Raw genomic sequence first — 21,336 nt, 5'->3', positions numbered from 1 at the left:
TTGTAATTTAAGAAAGTATTTGCTACTACATAGAAGAGTAATAGGTAAGCCTGGCAGGTACACAGCCTTGATGAAATAGTGAATTGGGTAAAAAATTGACTAAGATATAGAAGCCAGTCTATGGTGGTAAATAGCTCTCCTAACGGAAATAGCAAAAGTTCCATCACTGAGGTCATTTACAACTGAGTTGGTCAAGGTACTGGAAAATATTTTCAAATAACAACCTTGGAAGAGATGGAACAGATATTCTAGTAGACTTTCCCTCTCCTTACTGGGGAGACCAAGTGGCTAAGAATCAAGTAAATTCTGACAAGTAGAATATTAAAGAGGATCAGGTCTGGGTGCACTCCTGTGCTTCTGAGAAAGGATCATTCGGTCTTAGGAGAAATATTGCTCAATTCTGTCTCATGAGCCATTTACCTCATATAGGAGGCCCAGAAAGAAACAAGCCCTATGCAAGGAAAGAGAGGGCTATAGGATCACTTACGCATGAAGCCTTAAGAGGCTGGGCCCATAGAGCTCAAAACGAAAGGGTGAACCGGGAGGGAAAGGCTGAAATCCAGGCAGAGATCAGTGGCCATCTTGCTTTACCACATGGCAACATGCCAGGATCAATAGTAGCTAACTTTGGTGAGAAAGCATCTCTTAGGGTGCTTCAGTTTGGACTTTTCATGGCCCCTGGCCTTATAACTGTAAGCCTTTAACCCAAATAAATCCTCTTTTTAAAAGCCAATAGATGTCTGGTACTTTGCACCAGAACTCATTTTTGGAAATTAATACAGTGGGTTCCACTCTGTCTCTGAGGTTTTTTTTCCTGTGCCTGTGGCTTTTTATTCCTCTGTTTATAAAGGACTTCAGTAAAAGAATCAAGACCTGCCCTGGGTCATGACCTACTAAAATGATTTAATCAAAAGGAAGATCACTTAAATAAATCTGATCAAAAGGTCACAACAGGAGCAGATGTGGCTCAAGTCGTTGAGAACCTGCTTCCCAGATGGGAGGTCCCAGGTTTGGTTCCTGGGGTCCTGGCGCCTCCTAAAAACCAAAACCAAAACCAAAAACAACAAGCAAACAAATGAAAAAACCAACTCCGGATTGCTGATGTATCTCAGTGGTTGAATGCCGGCTTCCTGCATACAAGGTCCTGGGTTCAATCCCTGACCCCAGTATCTAAAAGAAAAAATGTACTATCTATGATAGCTTTACATGAGCAGGAATGGGTTAGCTTTAATAACAGGATTATCTAGGGCCAACAAAAGACCCAAACTGCCACAGTAAGCATGAAAAATTCTTGTTGATTTTATGAATCAATTATTTAATTAACTAATATAACACATTTTAGGAACCATGGTGAAATAAAATAATAGAAGATGCAATGGAATAAGAAAATGCACATTATATGACAATAATGCTATAATACAATGACATCTAAAAGTGTAAATTAGAAATGAGGTTCAAAGAAGAGAAATTAACACGTGGAATTGGAGTTTGTATTGACTTCATGAAGCCCATGTTTGAGATGACCAGAGTTTTAACAGCCTGGGAGAGAGAAATAGATCTATGAAAAGCAAACAGAACAGAATCAACAAAGAAGTAGAACGTATATGGACAAAAGGAAGTGATTGAATTGCTTTGGCTTATAGGTTATGCTTAGAGAAATATGAGGAGATAAGTGGCAGGAGAAACTTTGGGATATGGTAAATGAAACCATATAACAGTGACACTATTAGTGACAAAATAATATGGGATCAAGAAACCACATTTGTTAAGGAAAGAGAAGCTCAAACATGACAAACCTTAATAATGCTCTTGCTCTTCAATATGGTATGATGAAAAATTTCAAACAAAAAACTACAAGAAATATACAATGAATGCCCATATACCCACCATCTATAACTAATGGCAATTATTGTTTTGCCAAATATGCCTAACACCTTTGTTTGTTTGTTTGCTTGCTTATTTATTTATTTACTTTTGTGGATGCATCTGGAAGTCAGATGCAGGTTTTATAATAGTTCACCTCTAATACTTTAGAATGTATTTCAAAAAAATAGGAACATGCATAACTGTAAGAATGTCATATCAAAAAGTTATAATAACTTACTAGTATGATCAATAATCAGTCAGATAAGTTTTTTTTTTTCAAACCAGGATACAATCAAGGTTCATCCATTGTATTTACTTGTTAACCTTTTTTGATCTTTTTAATCTAAAATAGACTACCACCATTTATTTAAAAAAATTGTTTACAAATTTGACTTTCTGGGGAGTGTAGACCAATTACCATTCAAAATGTCCTATCATTTTAGATTTTTAAAATTATTTCCTCTAAATATCTTTTAATGTATTTCTTTATTCCCCTGAATTTACTGTACAATAAAATTAGACATAAAGTATTGATGAGATTTGTGAGAATATGTCATAGTGATGTTCACATTTTTTATTGCCTCAAATCAGGAGGCACATAATACCAGTTTGTCCTGTTATTTTTGGTTCTCGGGTTACTCACTTGGTTAAAATTGAGGTTGCCAGATCTATCCATAATAGTACATGTGTTTTCCCTTTACAATTAGCTTTAATCAGACACCAGGTGAAGATCCTATTCCCTAATGGTTTATACAGCTACTCATGATTCTTACTTGAATTAATTATATCATTGTAGGTTATAAAATGGTAATTTAAAAATTCTACCACTATTATATTTCTTAGCTAATATTCTTTAGTATAAAAGGGCTTGCTTTCAGCCACAAAAAATGAACAACGTAAAACAAAGGCTAGTTTTGTTTGTTTGTTTTTGCCCTTTAAATGATCAGTCTTTCAAATAATGACTTAATGAAATGAGTCGTTCTGATGATGGTAAATTATTATTCCCTAGAAACTCCCTTTTTTGACTAATATTATGGTCTCATGAATTTTTATGTATGCACATTGTTACTGATAATATTTTTATTCTTTATTATGTTAAAATTTTACAAATATTGCAGATGGGAGTACCTTCAAGATGGCTCCAGTGTTCTTTTTAAAACATTCTGTCTTTGAGCACTTCTTTGCTTTTGAACACAAGATCACCAGGTGCATTCTGTGTTTTCCCTGCCCTAAACCTGGAATCAGCCATTTCTCTAAGGAATTCCATATTTTAAGAAACTGACATCTGTGTGCTGTGTTATCACAATCCCTAGAAACTTTTGACAGGAATTCATATGTCTAAATTACATATTTATAATACTATTTTCAATCAAATATTAACAGAGTATATCTTTTCTTTGTCTACTTCATATTTGATTTTTAAAATTTAGAATAAATACCATAGCTCCATGAAAACATGAATATATTTACCTATTTGGTTCATCTGCAATACACACAAAATGGTTTCAAAATTGCCAACTCATTAATATTATTAACAGTTTTCTTCTTTGGTGAATTTCTTGTTCATCCCTGTTGCCCATTTTTCTATTTAATATCCCTTCGATATTTGTGTGTTTTTTTCATTAATACAGGTATTGATGTGGGCTATGGGTGGGAGGCTCTTCATCCCTTTGTAGATAATCAAAGCTGTCTGTGACTTGTGGGTGTGGGAAGGTAAGAGGCTGCAGTCCTGCCCTTGGTGACCATAGCAACAACTCCAGTCCCAGGGAACAGTTTAGCAATGCAAACTCTATAAACTTTAAATATTCAAGGAAAATGCAAACCAAATGTGCTAAAAGGTTTATCTAGAATGTATAAGGTCCATGCTAAAAGCTTACCTAGGATGTGGAGGATATATGCTAATTCAAGCCTATTGAGAACTGAAACAAAGAACAATTTGACCCTTCCTCTCTGTATAAAAGGAACTCAAAATTCTTGTTCAGAGCCAGGGTTTGAAACAGAAAGCTCCCTAGTCGGGCAGGCTGTCAATAAACCATTTTTTCTTCTCAAAATCATTCCTGAATCCTGGCCTTTCTATATGCAAAAATTGAATCGCTCTCAAATTCTACAACAATATTAGCAAAGTTTTCTGTCATATATATATTGCAAATAACATGAATTGGTCTCTGTCTTATCTTTATCCTTCCTTCCACATTTAACCTTGCTGGCTACCTTGGCAGCTGGATTTGTTTGCCCATTTAAACAATGATGAAACACATGTTCCTATGTATGGGAGTAGTATCACAGAATATGCGGGCAGGACTCAAGCCTAGTCCAGCTTTTTTTTGCCTTTCTGCTCTCCTTTTACAGTGCCTTCCTGGTACAATTATTGTGGTTATCTAAATTCACAATTAGTGCACCTTGATCATTTTGAATATTTCTGAATATTTGTCCACATTTTGGTACTTTCTATTGAACAGTTTCTATGAAGATTATTTCTGTATAAAAGTGATAGACTTAGCAGATTTAATATGACACATGTGCATAAACTAGAAACAGTAGCACCTACACACATCTTTAAAAAAGAAGCAGGTACAATTAAATGGGTAAAATGTAGAAATTGAAATGTATGTAAAGTTTAATTGTTTTGTGTTATAATTGCTCAGTAAAGAGAGGTTTTGCAAACATCCCTTAAAAAAATTAAGGGCTTGCATTTTTCCATACAAATGAAGTTTGAGGCAATTGTTCAGATACAGGCTGCTTTTTCAAAAAATGTTTTTTGAGAATTTTAGCTAAGGTGAGGATTCACTCCATGCTAATTATCTAATTATCTCATTTAATCCTCTCTAAATAAGCCTGCATTTCTCATTAAAAAGTTCCATTGCATAAGTACTTAAGTAGCTCAGGAAGTGTTAAACAGCCTGCCTAAACGCATAGAGTTAATGAGAGTGAAGCCAGGATTAAATCCTACTCTGTTCTCTTTTTTTTTTTTAAGCCTGTTTTCTTTAGCAATACCAAAACTGCTTCCAAGGAAAAAGAATACAACTTTAGTTTGCAAGAAAAAATAAAAATACAAAACAATGAACTACAGTACTTAAATTGAGGACTTGCAAGTTGTGATGTTCTCATCTCATTAAATCATCTCCAGAACACTGAAATAATTATGGAAAATGAAAAACGTCCAGAAAAGAACAACTTGGAAGATGAAGTCATAGATAAACCTTATCACTTGGAAGTAAGAAGGAAGTAGGGGCATTAAGCTAGAAGAGGAAGAGATTTAAGTCATATTACCTCCAGATCTTTGGAAATCTGCAGTATTGAAGGGGGATTTGTCTTATCCTGTGAAGTAATTAAACAAAGGGAAGAAGTTATGGAAATTATTTCACTGTAAGAAAGGAGTTTTCTAGTTAAGAAAATCTCCAGACCAGTACTCTATCCATGACTCTGTTATCCTTGGTTTATCCCAGAACATTGGAAGCAGAGGTTCTTAACAAGGGGCTGTGAGCTGGAATTGAAATAAATAAAAACACATTCTTGTGGGGACGTGTTGGTGCGGGTGTGATATATTTATTAAATAATACACAGTATAATGTGGACTTAGTAAGGGGCCCATTGGTGTTCACCTGACTGGCAAAGGGTCCATGGAACAAAAAAGGTTAAGAACCCCTGATTGGAAGGATGGGGTATTCTATTGACTTCACACAGAAACCAGTATGGAAACATTTTCTCTGACCAAAGGTTAGTTAAAAGTTCTTTTTAGCAAGGGATGGTTTTCATTGAGCAAGCTTCTGCCAATACACAAGCAGAGATTAGCAATATAGAAAATCTGTTTTCCCTCTTCTCTAACTGTAAGTCAAAGTAGACACGGGAAAGGTTATATTCTCCTGTGACTTTCTATTTAAAAGTTTATTTCTATATTATCAGAATCGCCCATTCTTTTTTTTTTTTTTGAACTCTTCGAGAAGTGTACACAAGTCTAAACCTCATTGAAGTTTCCACTAAAATATTACCCTTAAGCGTGAGATTCTTGACATTATAGAAGGAACAAGATCATTTCAATTACAGATTAGGATAAATGATTTAAACAAGCAAAATAGTAACTTCAGTGAGATTTAAACTTCTTACTTTTCCTATTGCTCTCAGGTCCCGGCAGCCAAATGTGGCTTTTGACTCTGACTTCCTGTTTCTTGGATATCACCTATTCTCACCCTCAGCCTTCTCTACCTGCCTTGAGTCTCTGCTTCCCCCAGGCTCACTTAAATCTGCATTTTAACTAGCACTCTGGGTGGTGATTCTGATGCAGGTGGCCCACACTGATCGCCTTATCATTTGATTTGGTAAATTAATAATAACATCATTTCGGTCTATGTCAAGGATTTTTGTGAGGCTCAAATGAGATAATCTTTGTATTGATAACAATGCTGTTTGTTATCATTATTATTAGAGACATGGCTTGTGTGCATGACTCCATGCGCACTGCTTATTCCTTTTTATTAGTTTTCTACAGACTGCTACCTCAAAGCCAGATTTACCTCCAGCACCTGGGTGATATTAAAAATTGTAGAACTTTAGAGATAGAAGAGTCTGTGGAGACTTTGTAGATCAAACCTCTTAATTCTTTAATTCATGCATTCACTCACTTGTTTACTCAGTTAAATACTGTTCTGGAAGCATGTACAAAAAAGCCAGAGAAGAGAGTGACCAACTTCCAGGTGAAGTCAAGAGAAGATGTGCAAAAATAGACCTTTGGTCTGGATCTGGAATGTGGAGTAGAATTTTGACAAGCAATGAAATGTAGCATAGGCAGAAAGAAAGACATGAACAGAAAGCATTTTAATAAAGAGGGCTTACTCTTTTATGATGCTGGGTGGGTTTGAAATTTGTCCAGTTGGCAAGACAGAATAATTGGAAGCCAACTGTATATAATGAGATACCCACACACACACACACATGTATACATATACACTAAATATAAATATATATGCACACAGTTACACACACATAATATGTGTGATGATTATGTTAGCCATTAAGAAATGAGTGCAATGTGGTGGTAAGGAGACAAACTAGGAGGCTATTGCAGTAATCTAAGTATTAGAGAGTGAAGAAACCTAAACTAAAGCTGCAGGTATGAACAGGAGGAATGTAAACCAGGAAACATTAAATTTAAATCAACATACTTTGTCAATAATGATGTGGGCTATGGGTGGGAGGCTCTTTTGTCTCTTTAGCGATAACCTTAACCTAAGCTGTTTGTCCTAACTTGTGGGTGTGGAAAGGTAAGAGGCTGAAGTCCTGCCCTTGGTAACCATGGCAATGACTCCAGTCCCAGGAAACAGTTTAACAAGGCAAAGTCTATAAACTTTAAATATTCAGGGAAAATGCAAACCAAATGTGCTAAAAGCTTATCTAGAATGTATAAGGTCCATGCTAAAAGCTTACCTAGGATGTGGAAGACATATGCTAATTCAAGCCTATTGAGAACTGAAACAAAAGGACCATTTGGCCTTTCCTCTCTGTATAAAAGGGATTCAAGAATCTTGTTCCGGGCTCGGGATTGAAACAGAAAGCTCCCGAGTCCAGCCGGCAGTCAATAAGCCATTTTTCCTTCTCAAAACTATTCCTGAGTTCTGGCCTTTCTATACGCAAATAATTGAACCTCTCTCAAATTCTACAACAATAATAGCCCCTAAAAGGTGATAGAATTCAGAAATTCCTATCATCTGCCATACTTCATGGTGGGAACTAGGCCAAGGATTAGCTATAAGCTAGTGAGTGAGTTAGAGGAAGGGGTTGCAGGTGGTAGGCATGTGCTTGAGAAAATGAACCACTACCAGATAAGGGTAGTGGGTCCAAGACTGATGTAGATTAGATTCTGAGGTCTAAGCACATAAAGTAGAAGAATGAATAAATCCAACAGAGGCCATGTCAAGCCCCAGAGAAAATCAATTTACCAAAGCAAACCTGGAAAGCAAAGAACTATCGCTATAACTCGAATCTTCGAATCTTTTGTCACTAAAAAAAATGCAACATTGCTTTATTCCTTGTTTCTATTTTTTCTATGCAAATTGGGCTTAAACCATTAGATTTAAAACCTACTGCTACCATTTTTATTGTTAGAGTATGTGGTAATGCTCTTTCAAATCTCCCTATAGCAGGGTTCAAAAATGGATGTTAAATTGTAAAGAAATCAAAAGAAAATGAAAAGAAACTCTCTACTGCTAAGGATATCAAAGTATGTCTTTTGAGTTGTCAGCTTGGCTTGCATTATTTGCATTCTGGACTTGGCCTAACGGTGAATATCCTCCTGGCTGTCCAGCAAAGACAAACCATTTATTTTAAAGATAAGATAACCATCTACAAGTCCCTACAGGTGTAAATACCAAAGGGAAAGCTGAATAATTTGTAATACAAAAGGGTGTAATTAACTCTCTGCATAATGTAAGGAGACTTAAAAGGAGAAATTGAAGGTAATGTCAGGGAACTACTCCTTAAAGATGAGGTCTTTGAGAGGTTTGCTGCAGAAACTTCCTAGGATGTGGTGAGAGTTCTGGTGTTTTAACAGCTTCATCTGCACTGGGCAGAGGCTGAAAATATTTACCATCAAAAAATGATGTCCTACAAAAGACAGGACAAGAAAAATTAAGCTCCAATCTTGTTGTAATCCTTAGAATCATCAAATTATTCACTCTTTTTTGAAAATGGAGACAAGATTGAGGAGACCAGGGCTACACATATCACTACTATAGATGATGCAATAAATTCACAGAAAACTGAACTAAATAAAAATGTATTGCCAAAGTCAGGGGAGGAACTTCCCACTTCGTGATTCTTTTATATATAACTTGTTCTTTTGAGTATGTACCTTGAATTTCCATGTCCCCCCCGCCCCCACTTACACACATACACACCCACAACACTCCCTCTACAGAAATAAACATTTTTCTTTCTGAAATAGCTAACACTAGGAGTTACTGCAAGCATAATATGGAAAGGTGAGTGGGAAAACTTAAACAATGCATAGCACTGTAGAGAGGCACACTAATAATTGAGGGCAATGAGTTATTTCACAATAAATCCACATGCCTATATGTTTATAGCTGTACTTTTTTAACCCTTTTTAAATCCAATTAAGTGAATTTGCCAGCCATCTTGTTATCTATGGTAACTCCTGAGGGGAAAAAAAGGAGAGTCATTGTGTTGCTCTGTCCTCATATTTAAGGAGTTCTTGGAATGTGTATATTTTAAGATATAAGAACCACAATGAGTCATAGTCTGTTTTTTTTTCTCAACAGCAAAACATTCCGTCAGAGTTGAAGAGTCAGGGGGAAAGTAAGCACTACTGGAATTAGAACCAACAACAGAGACACTACAACATACCTTGACCTTGGTCATGACCAACTGATGTGGGCTATGGGTAGAAGGCTCTTTGTCTCTTCAGAGATAACTAAGCTGTTTGACTTGTGAGTGTGGAACTGTAAGAGGCTGCAGTCCTGCCCTTAGGGAAAATGGCAACAGGCTCCAGTCCCAGGAAATGTTTAACAATGCAAGGGCTATAAACTTTAAGTATTTAGGGGAAATGCAAAAAGTAAATATGCTAAAAGCTTACCTAGAATATCTGGAGTCCATGCTAAAAGCTTACCTAAGATGTGGAAGATATATGCTAATTGAAGCCTATTGAGAACTGAAACAAAGGGACCATTTGGCCTTTCCTCTCTGTATAAAAGACATTTGAAAATCTTGTTCAGGGCTCGGGATTCAAACAGAAAGCTCCCGAGTCCGGCCGGCCGTCAAGAAACCATTTTTCCTTCTCAAAATCATTCCTGAGTCCTGGCCTCTCTATACTCAAATAATTGAACTTCTCTCAAATTCTACAACACAACCACAGCTGCAAAGATCCCGTGATGCCCTGTTTTCTGATGTGTAGGGTGGATGAAACAAAGAGCAGGAGGGTGGAGTCAGACATCTCTTTCTAAGCCCTCAATGAACTCAGCAATCAATAAGCTCTGCCCCTTTGGAGCCTAAACAGGCATCTTTTCCACAATACTCAATTGGATATTGCATGTGTGGTATAAAGGGTGGTAGGAGGGGCTTCTGCATATTTAACCATTGCTTTCCAGTGTTCAGAATAAATGAAGGCATGTTTCTGATTTGTTCACTTTTATCATACTTTCCTACTTGCAGTAGAGTAGCACGGTAAGAACAAGGGAAGAACAAGATGGAATGTTAGAGATCTGATTAGAATTTTAATTTTAGCATTAAAGAAAGAATGGACGGTATTGTTTAAGGAGTGAAACCCCAACTGGGAAGATGAAAGCCCCAAAGTTTATAGCGGTGAAGTTCTTTCTGCTTTTCATCACATTACCTTCATCCAACATTTCTGCAAAGAGACAGGCTACAAATATTTGATTGAAGTCCCAGATAGGACCAAAATAACATCCCCTAGTATAAATTATTTGTTTTTCTCATAGTTCAACATGAACATGCTTTGATTCACATCTGATTAGAATTTGTGGTGCAACCGCATTTTAATTCTTAATAATTATTTGAAATTCAATTTTATCCTGAATTGCATCATCTAATTTTCTACCTGAAAATTAGTTTGAACTCCTAGAGATAAGACTAACTAGGCAAGGACATCATCATAGTTTTCCCTTTACCTGGGAACTACAGATATTAATGAATAACTCCAAACATAGTGGCATCTTTTTTCTACATGATTTCTGAGGTTAATAGTTCACCAGTGGTCTGACTCATGTAAGAAATTGCACACAGTGATGTAGGAGAGGAAAATTCCTGGAGCATTTGTTCTTGTTTCCTGGCAAGACTGAAATATCCTTGAGGGAAAGAACCATTTCTCATGTACTTATAATTCTTCAATTCCCAGTATTAGTAACTATCATTTATTGAGCCTTCCTTGCTTAAAACTATCTCCAATCTCCTCACCAATCCTACATACAAGATATTATTGATTATCTATCTTCTCTCTTCTTTTATTACACGTAAGAATGCTAATGTTGTTGTAGAATTTGAGAGAGGTTCAATTATTTGTGTATAGAGAGGCCAGGACTCAGGAATGATTTTGAGAAGGAAAAATGGTTTATTGACAGCCGGCTGGACTCAGGAGCTTTCTGTTTCAATCCCCAGCCCTGAACAAGATTTTCAAATTTCTTTTATACAGAGAGGAAAGGCCAAATGGTCCCTTTGTTTCAGTTCTCAATAGGCTTGAATTAGCATATATATCTTCCACATCTTAGGTAAGCTTTTAGCATGGACTCCAGACATTCTAGATAAGCTTTTAGCATATTTTGTTTGCATTTTCCCTAAATACTTAAAGTGTATAGACCTTGCATTGTTAAACTGTTTCCTGGGACTGGAGTCGTTGCCATTGTCACTAAGGGCAAGACTGCAGCCTCTTACCGTTCCACACCCACAAGTCAAACAGCTTAGGTTATCTCTGAAGAGGCAAAGAGCCTTCCACTTACAGCCCACATCAATGTAGCATGTTAAATAACATGTAGTAGCATAAAGCAGTTAAGTAATTCATTGCTACATTAAGTAACACAAAGTAATACAAAACAGTTAAAAAATATCAGTTAACATGAGGTACAGTAGATTGAAAACCAAGGCTATAAAAGGTATAAGTCTATGCCTTTTCCATTACATCACCCACATTATGTCTCATTTCATATAGTAGAATTTCAATAGTACTGTGGTGTGTGTAGTATTATGGTAGGACTGGGGATTATGGGTGATGCTTTCATCACCTTTAAAGAGAAATAGGAACTGTAATCAATTTCATAAAGAATTTTTCAATAATAATTCTATAATACATTCTTCAGTGTCTCTGATTCATTCTTCAGAATATTCAGAGTAATTTCACAGTGATTTATTTTTTACTTGTATTAATGCCATTATCTACATTTTACAGAAAACAGTGCTAAAGCAAAAAAAAAAAAAATTAGAATCAACCATTTATGGAATCTCATTTCTGGAAAGGAAGTTTTAAGGTTTATTAGGTACAAATATGTCATCTAACAATAAATAATGACAGTGAATAATTATTGTTTATGATATGCCCAGTAAAGTGATAAATTTGAAAAAAGCTTTATCATTTCTCCAATCAAGATGGAGGAGTGAGACATTTCAGAAACTTTGAACAAAGAGTAAGACCTGACAGAAACATCTTTCTCAAAGCTCCAGAAAACAATTACATGACTGTAAACAGGGTAAATGTCAAATCAAGAGAAAGACTACTTTAAAAGCTTTAGAATAATAATAAGTCAACTTTAATTCATTGTTTATTCCCCAATTTTGAGGACCTTGGGATGGTGATGCCCACTCTGCTTCTAAATGAGAGAGAGCTTAGATCCTATGGGGCAGATGGATGGAACTATCTTGCCTGCAGTTGCAGATTCTCTCTGTTCCTTAGGATGGCATTATTCCACTATAAACTTATTATTATTCTAGCAATGGAAGAATTCTTATCATTGATATAAAGGCAGTGGCCACCAGAGTTTCTGAGGGATGGGAGAGGGAAGAATGGATGTAATATGGGGGCATTTTCAGGACATTAGAGTTGTCTTGCATGATATTGCAGTGACAGATACAGGCCATTGTATATTTTGTCCTACACTACAAAATTGTGCAGGGCAGAGTGTAAACTATAATGTAAACTATAATCCATAGTTTGTAGCAATGCTTCAATATGTGTTCATTATTTGTAATAAATGTACCACATTAATTAGGGATGTTGTTGATGTGGGAAAGTATGGGAGGAAGAGGGAGTGGGGCATATGGGAATCCCTCAGATTTTTTTATGTAACATTTATATAAACATTTATTAATGTAAACATTTACTTATTTAAAGTTTCTTTAAAAAAATAATAATAATTTTTTAAAAAGTGGTAGGATCTGTGGTCTCCTTTGCAGGGCAAGCAGAGCAACCCTTGTAAGGCACATACTGGGGGCATGTAAATCTTGTCCTGTCTGTCTGGTGGTAGTCTGAGGGAACACCTGTCCCAGAAATTGCCCTGCATGTAAAGGTGGCTCCCTGAAGTTTTCTACAGAATACTATGGGAAAGCAGTCAAGTCATGTGGCTTGAAGTAAGGAATCACTGCAGAATCTGAAATTATGAAGAAACTGTTTCCTAGAGAAGAGGGGACATTCCCAGCTATGTAAATAGAGGAATTCCTAGGGCTGAACACACATACCAAGACAAGATGTATGTGTGGGAACAACCAGAGAGGACCCTATGCATTGACCTAGAGCTTTCTCTAAACTCATCTTACCATTAAACCCTGAAGGGAAGCAGTTTCCCAGGTCAATCTGCTAAGACTGGAAAAGGTGTTTTGTTTTTTTTTCCCTTCTTTTTCTTTTTTGTTAGCTCCTGGTGTTGTAGAAATTGAGAGAAGTTCAATTATTTGAGTATAGAGAGGCCAGGACTCAGGAATGATTTTGAGAAGGAAAAATGGTTTATTGATGGTCGGCCGGACTAGGGAACTTCTGTTTGAATCCCGAGCCCCGAACAAGATTTTCAAACGTCTTTTATACAGAGAGGAAAGGCCAAATGGTCCCTTTGTTTCAGTTCTCAATAGGCTTCAATTAGCATATATATCTTCTACATCTTAGGAAAGCTTTTAGCATGGACTCCAGATAGTCTAGATAAGCTTTTAGCATATTTACTTTTTGCATTTCCTCTAAATACTTAAAGTTTATAGCCCTTGCATTGTTAAACTGTTTCCTGAGACTGGAGCCTGTTGTCATTGTCCCTAAGGGCAGGACTGCAGCCTCTTACCGTTCCACACCCACAGCCTTCAGCTTAGGTTATCTCTGAAGAGACAAAGAGCCTTCCACCCATAACCCACATCATTCTCCCCCTTTTGCCAAAGTTTAACTTGCTAAGCTTTGGCATAATTATTGTTGGAGCTATGAGGTGGATGGCTGTTTGTTGTTTTGATTGATTATTTATTAGTCTTTAGTACAGCATTTAGGACTGTTTTTAGAAGTTTAGAACTTTTCATTTTGGACAGCAGAATCTTGGGCAGGGGCTTCCTGCAGTTATTTTGCTGCCACTGGCACTCACGTGGATTTCTAGTCAGGTTCCAGATCCATCTATTACTTTTATTTTACTCTTAAAGAGTTTACACTTTTTGGACATGGTGGACGATGGGTATGGGGAAAGGCAGGAAGAGATGAGAGGTGGAGGTGTCTTTGGGACATGGAGCTGCCCTGGATGGTGCTTCAGAGGTAATCACCGGACATTGTAAATCCTCACAGGGCCCACTGGATGGAATGGAGGAGAGTATGGCCTACGATGTGGACCATTGTCTATGAGGTGCAGAGGTGCCCAAAGATGTACTTACCAAATCCAATGGATGTGTCATGATGATGGGAACGAGTGTTGTTGGGGGGGGGAGAGGGGGAGAGGGGGGGTGGGGGGGTGGGGTTGAATGGGACCTCACATATATATTTTTAATGTAATATTATTACAAAGTCAATAAAAAAAAAAAAGAAAAAAAAAAGAATTTCTATACAATACAATGGTAGCAGATATTGGAAAAGTACAATTGCTTTTTGCTTATATCTCATGAACTAAGAATTTTCAGTCATTACAGTTATATTTATTAAACTTCCCTTTTCTTGAAAAAAAAAAGAGTTTACACTTTTAATTTAAAAGGGGTGCTGAAGGGAGACGATCTCTTTTTTGTAACTGCTTTTTGCTGGCTATGGGCTGTAGTCATTGCTTAATAAGGTGTAAAACTTTTAATTTATTTTACCTGGAGGAAGATGGATCTGGCATTTTGTACGAAGTTGGATGAAGTTTTCATATGGTTAATAAGATGTTTACTTTGAAAGAAACAAACTTAATTAAAAATTTGGAATACTTGTTTTTAAAAAAGGATACATTGGATTACAGAGGTAGACAAGGTTAGATGCCTATAAAGATGGCACTCTTTAAAAGCTGGTGGGAACAGCATGTATATATTTTTTTAAGTTATCTATCTTTAGAGATAAATTGCAACAGACACTTAGCTTTGTCTGAAGACACATTTCAAGCTGTTTAATGATTGACACTCATTCGCTCTGTCAGATGCTCTTGGTGAACTGGCACTCCTTGGGCAACTGGCTTTACTTAGGTTTAGAACACTAATTTGGAAATACTCTTAGTTTTCACTTGTGGGAGTGATCAGAACTACAGAATAAAGATTTTTACACTTTGGTTTTTATTGTATAATTTTTAGCAATTTTGACTTGTTTAATAGGTGACTTAATATCAGCAAGCAAGTTTCACTTTTGCTACACAGCAGAGTACAGCAGAATATAGAAGTTGACTGAGACTGGCTGAGACTGCCACCTTATTTTATAGACATGTTATTAACTGTTTAGAAAATGATTTTACTAGGAATTTAACATGTCTAATATATTTTTGTACTTGATTTAAAATAGAAAAGATAACATTATAATTATTAGGCATATATTTAGTACAGGATAAAAGTACAGCACTTAATATTAACTAATGTATTACTTAATGCATAAGGATTCAGAGTTGCAATTTTTAGTTTTGAGTTTTAGGTTTGTAATACTTTACATGTTATCTTTCCATGAGAGCAGGCCATAATGCTAATTGTGTTTAAGTTTTACTTACAGTATCTTGGTATCATGGCTCTACTTAGCATGTTCTTTAACACAGTGAGCAAGTTGCAGCATTTTTTATCTTAGAGAGATTTTTTAGTATTTTACTAGCCTGGTGCATAGTGCTCTCTGGCACTATGGAACAGTGCCAGTCTGGAGGCGATATCTATTGTACACTTGGCTGTACCGAGTTATTATTGGCTGCTGCAGGAGCTTGAAACTGCAATATAGTTTCTATTGACTTCAGGAGCAGAACTAGAGACTGATATAGCACATATTTTAATTGAGGGTTCAGTGACCAGCTTAGCTAATAACTCACATGGAGAGGCTACTTGTAATGTATTCAAGGCTTGGTCTGAATGCACAAGAGTTTGACAATGTTAACATTTATTTTTTGTTTTTATATATATTTTAAACAACTTAATGCAACATATATATCAAATGACTGTTTACTTACACAATTTTACTATGAAGATAACAGTAGGTACTTTACTTTAGTAATAGAGGAAAAATATTATTTTTCATTGTTAGAATGAAAACAGAATATTTCTAATAGAATCAAGACAACTTTTTATTATTATTTACTTAAATGTGTACTTTGCAGTGGCCTTTAGACAGGTTTATTATTATGAAGTTATTTCTGCTATTAATACCAATCTAAGTTTTTTAGTTAACAATGACTTTTACAACTAGAACTATTTAAACATTTTTAGTTTGGAAGATGTTTTACAAACTCTTTATAATTGACTATAATCACATTGACTAGCCACTTCATGTTTAAATAAACTTACTAAATTACAATTACTAATGAAAGAAATTTACTCTTTATTAAGAAAGCATATCTACAATTTTTTTCTTTTAGCTTAATTTCACTAATGTGAACTTACAATTTTCATTACTTTAAAGATTTTATACATAATGTTAATTTAGTTTATAAATTAACTATGGGAGATTACACTCAAGTTAAATAAAATTGAAACTATAATAGTTTATGCAAGGAATGTTTTCTTTTTCTCTTACAGGAAGCTAAAAACTTTTTTTTTTAAGTTATGAAAATTATTAATTTAAAAGCATACTGACTACCAGGTTTTAAAACACATGCATACTGACTACCAGGTTTTAAAACACATTACACAATTACTTAATTTTTTTAAAATCATAACTCAGGAAAGATTTCTCTATAGTTTTTATGGACTTTCTTTTACTTACTGAAATTTGTTAGTAGAGCTACTAATTACTTTTATTTTGTTGGAAAGAAATCTTCTGGAAGAAAATAAGGCTCATCAGATTGTGGAGAAGAAAATAATTTATTTTTAATCTTGCAAGAAGGGGTGCAGAGCCAGATATGGCTGGTGCCACAAACAAAGAAAAACGACACAATTTATACCCTTAAGCTTAGCATGTAAGCTCTTCTTCTGTTTTTCTATAGATTGGATACTTCAGAAGTTACAGCTTATCTGAGATTTAACTTTCTCACGCAAAAGTTTGATTTAACTGCTTCTTCTATCACATTTTAACCATTTTAGTTTTTACCTGCTCTTTTTTGTCAAATAAGGAATAGAATTTAGTGCTGAAATGGCACCAACTTAGTTAGCTCTTTCTTGGGCATCTTTTTATTGCCCATAGGACTGGCTTAAATTGGTCTCTTCTACTGCTGTCTAACCCAGGAGTGGGAGACTGAGGCAGCAGGCCACCAGGTTACATTAACATTTTTTTTTATGTGAAAATTAACTTAATCTTTGTGGGTTTTTTTTTGCATTTTATGGCTGACAAATGTTTAAACTGGGAAATTACTAGGCAAACTGATTTTTAATTCTTTAGCCTAGTAGATAGGTTTAATTTGCTACACCTAGTTTTGCATTAAAAGCTCTTGCAAAGAGGAGGCCTTTTTTTAATTGTTTCTATAATCAGATTTCTATGACTTTTTCATCTTGCTTAGTTTAATTTGGGCTTTAAGAATATTTATAAATATAACTGTATATTTAATTTTTAATAATTTGAATAGACTTTTTTTAAGAACTTTTATTTGTTAATTTGATATTATCTTGATGTATGAAGACATACATTGAGCATTTTTTTTAAATGGGCAGACACAAAGAGTTAGACACAAACACAACTCATTGATATTACTTATAATTTGCATTATTTTATATACTGTTTAGCTTAATTAATTAGTGGTCTAGAAATACATATTACTTATATAACTGCATATTTAACTTCAACAATTTGAGCAAATAGGCAGATATAAATAGTTTGAGACAAAAACATAACTTTAATTATTTTAAACTTCTAATCTTTACAAAACAAGTGTGACTGCAAATATTTTAAAGACTCTTGAAACTCTTTTTAATTTGCACTATGACCATGCAGTTTACTACAAGAATTTTTTTTTTTACTTAATGGACTGTAATAACTAAAATGTTCTCAATGCCTTAGCACCATTTTGTTTTAGAACTTTATATTTTACTTTGAAATTAGCAGAATTTTGGATAAGCAACAAGATTAATTTTATATATATTTACTGAGGCTATTTGAAGCTTCAGGGAGACAGACTGCTTTCTCTCATGAATTGCCACTCTTAGGAACACTGACTGTCAAGGCAGGAGACTTCTCCCCCTCTATCCCCTGTTTTGATTTTGGAGATAATAAAACTCTAGTGGTCATTTAACTTTATTTTATCAGGCAGCCATTTATTTAGGTTACACTTGAATTCATGAGAGAAAGGGTTACTAATACTAGGAGAGGAGACAGTGATGTCTCAGCTCTTTTCAATTATGAAATAATCATAGGCAAAGGCAAAGGGTGTGAGGTTAGGCTTGAAGTAACTATAAACAAAGGAAAGGTTAGTTTAGAATTTACACTTAAATAATAGTTTCAGGCTAAATTCACTTAGCTATAATTTCAGTTATTGTTTTTTTACTGTTTTATAATATAAATGCATTTATAAATTATTTTAACTTTTAGTTATAGTTTTTATTAATTTTTTTTAAAACTTATTAATTTTATAACATTTTTAAATACTTTTCATTTGACTTATAACATATTAAATAAACTTAAATATTACTTTAATTTTTCTTTTAAAGTAAAAGAATAAATCTCTTGCAGTTAGTTTGAAATAAAAAGTTACTTTTCAGGATTTGATTTTTAGAACATAAATGTTCTTTTAAAAGAGGTAAGACTCTTCTTCAAATACTGAGGAAATGATGAGGTTAAAGCACAAGAAGTTATTGATAAAAGATTTTCTTTGTATATTGACCTTATTCAATTTTAATCATAAAAATTTTTTTTCTATAAACTTTTTACACTTTTAGTATTTATTTAGGTTCTGTCCCACACTCTACTCTTTTCAATAATTAATCATTTTATCTTAGGACAAATTATCTTTTGTTTTTTTAACAATAAAAACACACTCTATATATCTCACATACTAAGTTACCAGGCAAACTTCTTACAACATATAATACTAAACAAGCTTGTTAAAATAATGAACTTTTTTTTACTTTAAATACTTAGTAGCATGTAATACTAGAAACAGTTTTTTGGAAGCAAGTTGGCAGGGGAGACTGGCTGCCGAATAAGTTTGTTATAAAATTGCTTTTTATTATTATTATTATCAATTCAGTTTTTGTTAAATAATGACTTTCTGCAATTAGCTATTTAAATACTTTAATTTAAACAATGCTTTGTAAAACTTTTATAATTATTTATACCTTTAAGACAAATTTTACTTTCACAGAACACATTCTCTTACTTAAAGTTATTACAATACTTTCTAAGAACCTGGGCAGAAAGCAAAGGTATTTTGGCTTTGACACCCTAAGGTGGGAACTTTACTGCATTTATTCTGATTCTGCTTTCTACCCCCTTCACTTTCCCCACTTCCAGGCAGTCGGGTGCACAACAAACAGGAATGTGGCTTATGAATAGAAGGGTGGACTCACTGGAAAGGGGCAAGCCACTCTCTCCTTTCCAGCTTTCAGCCAAAATGGGCAGACAGAACTTACTCAAATTTGGCAACTCTCTCAGGAACTCAGCCACCCTGACTGGGACATTCCTAACAAACTTGGGTGCTTAGCGCAGACACAGATGGCCTCCAAGCCCCGGCAAAGGGCCAGACCAGAGACAAGACAGCAGAGCATGCACAAACATCTAGACTCCGCAAACATTTAGACTCCTCAGCTTTTGCTCCAGAATTATTTCACTCCCTTGCCAATGGCAAGGGAGGGCTTCAGCTCAGCTGTAATTCTACTTTCTACTTTACATAAGGACACAACTCTAACACTAGCATTGAGCTGACACAGACAGAAGCACAAAGGTCACTAATTTTACCCACAAGTTTATATATTTATTTTCACTATGGCTGCCCCCGCAGCCATCACAAACTTCAGAACACTTAACATTTGGTATAAAGCGAATTCATTCACAATTTAGCACTATAACAAAAGATTTTAGCTAGACTTTTCCACTGTTTAAACTTTACACCCAGACCAAGCTCCACCAGAAAAGCTGATCTATTTCCCTGTAACCAAGTTTTGTTTTTCTTAATCTAGACCAATTTCCAGGACATTAGGACTTGAACTTATAAATAGCCCTTCTTATTAAAATCGAGACTCTACTCTTTTAGTGGATATAAGACCAGTACCAGATTCTAACATGCAGTTAGACAAACTCAAAACACCAGGGCTTTTCCCCGGTTTTTCTCCTTTTTTCAAGCCTAGAGAGAACGGCTTCCCCCCAGCCTTCTGGGGCTACTAGGGTTCTCTCGGGAGGTGATCAGCCTCCCCTTCCTAGCAATTAAAGCTAGGGCCTTCCAGACTGTGCTCACCCGGGGGGGAGTCTTACCTTCTTCCAAGTTTGGAGTTCTTTTTTGTTCCCAGAATCTTTCTCTTCAGACCTTCCATTGCCCTCGATTTTTGTTGTGAAGATTCTGGTGGAGCCCACATCTTTTCTGGATTAAATTTAATCCAGGGGCGCCCAGATTTGGGGTTCACCTGAGTCCTCCCGGCTTCCTCGGGGATTTGGAAGGGACAGCAAAATGCTACCGTCTCTGGCCTTCATTTGTTATCCCACCAGAGTCACCAAAAATATTGTAGAAATTGAGAGAAGTTCAATTATTTGAGTATAGAGAGGCCAGGACTCAGGAATGATTTTGAGGAGGAAAAATGGTTTATCCGGGCCGGACTCGGGAACTTCTGTTTGAATCCCGAGCCCTGAACAAGATTTTCAAATGTCTTTTATACAGAGAGGAAAGGCCAAATGGTCCCTTTGTTTTAGTTCTCAATAGGCTTCAATTAGCATATATATCTTCTACATCTTAGGTAAGCTTTTAGCATGGACTCCAGATATTCTAGGTAAGCTTTTAGCATATTTACTTTTTGCATTTCCTCTAAATACTTAAAGTTTATAGCCCTTGCATTGTTAAACTGTTTCCTGAGACTGGAGCCTGTTGTCATTGTCCCTAAGGGCAGGACTGCAGCCTCTTACCGTTCCACACCCACAGCCTTCAGCTTAGGTTATCTCTGAAGAGACAAAGAGCCTTCCACCCATAGCCCACAACACTGGCTTTCAAGGGAAACTCTGCCATAATATTAGCTGGCTACAAGGTTAAGAACAGATAACTCAGAGTCTAAATTCCAGTGATAATATATTAAAATATTAAAATGTATAGGTTCCAGTGAAAGAGTATAAAATACACAGAGGAAGAGGAAGTGATGGCCCAGGCAAAAGAGAAGATTAAAGTATTAGAAATCTTCAAGGAAGAGGATCAGATATGGAACATTTCAGACAAAACTTTTTTATAAAAAAGTCCTAAATGTGCACAAAGAGGTAAAAGATGAAAGGAAATCAAGAAAATG

At 35.4% G+C, this 21,336-nt stretch overlaps 1 long non-coding RNA gene across 1 annotated transcript in view; it reads right to left on the bottom strand.

Moving 5' to 3' along the window:
• The window catches only part of LOC131273683 (uncharacterized), a 314,969-nt gene extending 294,214 nt beyond the window's left edge, over nucleotides 1–20,755 (bottom strand). Inside the window, exon 1 of the long non-coding RNA XR_009180962.2 lies at nucleotides 20,324–20,755. This is a non-coding gene — a long non-coding RNA (uncharacterized lncRNA). The remainder of the gene's footprint in view (nucleotides 1–20,323) is intronic.
• Nucleotides 20,756–21,336: the final 581 nt, after the last annotated feature.

Source organism: Dasypus novemcinctus, chromosome 16, assembly GCF_030445035.2.
Source record: "Dasypus novemcinctus isolate mDasNov1 chromosome 16, mDasNov1.1.hap2, whole genome shotgun sequence".
NCBI classification, from domain to species: Eukaryota; Metazoa; Chordata; class Mammalia; order Cingulata; family Dasypodidae; genus Dasypus; species Dasypus novemcinctus.
Note: the sequence above shows the minus strand (reverse complement) of the source record. Positions and strands in the feature narration are given on the sequence as shown.